Here is a 3,634-nt window from a genome sequence, read left to right as displayed (position 1 = left end):
CCAAGTAACTGGTAAAGGGGGATGGGATCTATAGTACTTCTAGACCCAGCTCTGCGGATTGTGGACGCGACCACGGACCTAGGGGTGGGACCTGGGAAGGAAGGAACCTACCACCGACTCAGCTCCGGAAGTGGAACCTACCACCTCACTCATAGAGGGAAATGGAATGTATCTCTAGACTCAGCTAGAGGGAGGATGGAACATACCACCAAGCTGAGCTGTGGGGAAGGGGGAGCAGGGTGGCAAGAGGATGGGGCCTCACCTCCTTCAAGAATCAGGTCATGAGGGGGAGAGATCTTCAGACCCCTATAGTCCACTGGGGAGCAGTGTGCTGCCAGAGTAACCAGGGCTGATGGTAACATAGCAGGCATCGCACAGTGACGTTCACAGGTCTGGCTCAATCCTGCAAATCCACAAATCTCTGGGATGGCCCCATGGGCGATGCCAGGTGTGAACCCCCTTGCATGCCGATGAAGAACATAGTGTGCTGGGGAATTTTTGTTCATCTTGAAGACATGGCTGAAGAGCAGACAATGCCACTTTTGAATGTAGTGAGTTATTGAAGGAAGGCCAGATCCTTGCGAGGTATGGCATTTTGCACAAATTTGAACCACTTTATGCTCAGGATTTGGTACTGACAGAGTATATGGAATGCCTCTAGCCACTGCAAGTCTACTTGTAAGAGGGTCCAGGTTTCTGACCAATACAGCAATACAGGTGGAACACAGGTTTGTTAGACTCTAAAGTTTGTCTCAGTGCAGAGACATTTTTGCTCCCATAGGCAAGACATGGGCTTCATGTAGGAAGCGTCAAGACCTATACATCAGAGGACACCATTTGAATTCTGCTTGCAGCCGAGGTAGATGCTCAACTGCACCTGCACAAGGGGTTCTAGTGGCCCAGCTCTGAGGTTCTGGACCTCAGTCTTCTACATGAACTGTTCAATCTCATAGTGTGGACAGCATCTTGGAAAACTTGAAAGACAGAGCTGACATGCTCTTGCTTTGCTGCAGGCAGGGCAGCACCATGGTCACAATCTTGGTCAGTGAACAGTTCTTGACCAACCTTGATTCTGACATGTGGAGTGGCAAGTCCTAATGTCCAATTGCAAGCTCGACAGAACAGTTCCAAACAGTGAACGCTGTGAACTAACATGCACTGTTGCAGCAGTGTGCAGTGTGAAGATTGTGCACCAGATTTATCAGAACAATTCTGGGATGCCAACTCCTTTCAGTGCCAGCCAAAGTGCTGACCTGTCAATCAAATAAAAAGCTGCTTTGATATTGATATATGCCACATGAAGTGGGCCATTAAATTCTCAGTGAAGCTCAGCCAGAAGCCAGAGAGTAAAGACAGTTTTCACTGTCAGCTGCCCAGCAGTGAAAACTGATTGCTCTGCATAATGTTGCCTGTTAAGGAGAAGCTGCATCCTACCAAGATGAACATTAGCAAAGACCTTTCCAGGGACTGATAGCAGCAAGAATAGTCTGTAGTTGCAACAATCAGTGCAAGATCCTTTACCCTTATAAAGGGACACTATGATGCCATCTTTCCATTTTGTTGGTAGTCTGCCCGATGCCCACACTTTTAAGAATAGTTGATGCAGGACAATGCTCACTTGTTCCAGCGTGGAACATCAGGCCCCAGCAAGGGGAGAGAGAAACCTACAAAATCAGAGGGTGCAGGGAAGTGAGTGGGTAAAGAACCTGCCATCACACACATATTGAGGGACAGGATCTACAACAGAACTCATAGAGGGGGATGGAACCTGTCTTCTGCATTGGGAACCTTACTTCTGACATTCTCTAACTTTTAGGTGCTTGAATTTGCAGACTTACCATTCTTTTAACATAGCTTTTTGTGTTGGTTTACATATTTATATTGTACCAATCACACCTAAAACTGAGTGTACCAAGTACTACTTCCTCCCAGAAACAGAACTCAAAATGTATCTTCCAACCATCTTCTTCATCTATACAATCCTCAGTGGCGTGCCATGAGGAGAGAGGGAACTGTCAGTATTAGGCTGTTTGTCCTGAAATGTAGGTTGTGGAGAAGATGTGGCTGAATGCCTTAGTCTCTTATTTTATCTGGATTGTAGGGGGAACCATCAAAGGAACAGAACTTCCTGTAGAAGAAAGAAGTCAGATATGGGACTCCCATTATGAATAGTTAATGTCTCATTGGGTATTGGAGGTATTCCATATATTCACAGGAAAGACTTGGAGCTCCATAAACTGCTCAGCCAGGCACCAGCTCCTCCTGCTGCTCACACTGCACATTCTCCTACCAGATGAGTCCTCAGTTCTCTAGCCAGTGAAGTGGTATCTTTATCTTGATGTAATAGTGTCAAGACAGAAGGCTTTATAAACTTCCTGGCTCAGCTCTGTTAGACTGCTGGGCTGATGTCAAAGCAAAAGTTATGCAGTTATGAGGTTACTGAGTGGGATGCTGGTTACTACTATGCTGGCATGATGTCAAAGGACAGGATGCTGTGCGGCCTCTTACTCAGCACCTCTAGTTTACTGAGCTGATGTTAAGACTCAAGCTATTTAACACAACCCCTCCAGCTTGCTGGTCTGATGTAAAGGGGCAGGTCTCTGGGAGGTGAAGTCACTGGCTCAAAAGCTATGGCTTGCTGTGCTGATATCAAGGGTAGGACCATTGAGCTATCACTGGGTCAGCACCTCAAACTTGCTCCATGTCTGTTGAGGCACATTCCTTGATGAGGTAACTGTCACAGTCCCTCTAGCTGTTTAGTATATCAGTGCAGAGGACCCACTAAGGTTAGTGACTCAGCATCTATAACTTGCTGGTCTGATGTTTCTGCTTTCTGAGAGTTCTCTGGTTCTTGACATCAGCTATGAGGGTCACTGCCTCAGTTCCGCTGAATCTGGGGCCGAGGCTTCTATGAGGGTTACTGGCTTAGCAACTACAGATTGCTGAAATGATGACAGGGGAAAGCTCTGTGAGGCCCTAGCTCAGGATCCTTAGCTCACTTGCTTGATGTCAGTGGACAGGCCTTTGTGAGGTTACTGATTCAGTTCCTATAGCTCATTGGTCTGATGTCAAGAAAGATTGTTTTTGCTGAGCCAGTGAACTCACATTTCTAGCATGTTAGTCTGATGTCAAGGCACAGGTCTCTGTAAGACCACTAACTCAGCATCTGAAGCTTGCTGATATTAAAGCTCAAGCCTCTTTGAGATCATTAGTTCTGCAGCTTTAGCATGCTGAGCTAGTCTAAAGCCTCAAGGCTGATTGTTTCATAAATTCTGTCTTACTGGACTGATGTCAAGATGCAAGTTTCTATGAGGATTCATGTTCAGTACCTCTAGCTTGCTGGGTAAAAGCAAAGATACGGGCCTTTGCAAGGTTACCTGCTCATCTCCTTTAGTTTTGTAGGCTTGTGTGAACATGTGCTTTTTGCACACTGGCTCAATAACCCTAACTTTGTGACCTGCTGTGAAAACACACGTCTCTGTGACTTACTCACTGTGAATACTGGCTCAGCACCAGTGGTTAAGGCAGATCAAAATAGGAATGGGAGCTCAACAATTTGTGGTTTCATGTGTATTAATATGTGGTGAAATGACGTTCCATCATAAAAGTTGATGCAATGTATGGTTCAGTGGTT

Source organism: Emydura macquarii, unplaced genomic scaffold (assembly GCF_026122565.2).
Source record: "Emydura macquarii macquarii isolate MOO-44397 ecotype Brisbane River unplaced genomic scaffold, CSIRO-AGI_Emac_v2 contig_374, whole genome shotgun sequence".
NCBI classification, from domain to species: domain Eukaryota; kingdom Metazoa; phylum Chordata; order Testudines; family Chelidae; genus Emydura; species Emydura macquarii.
The sequence above is the reverse complement of the archived record's forward strand: the minus strand, read 5'-3'. Positions refer to the sequence as shown.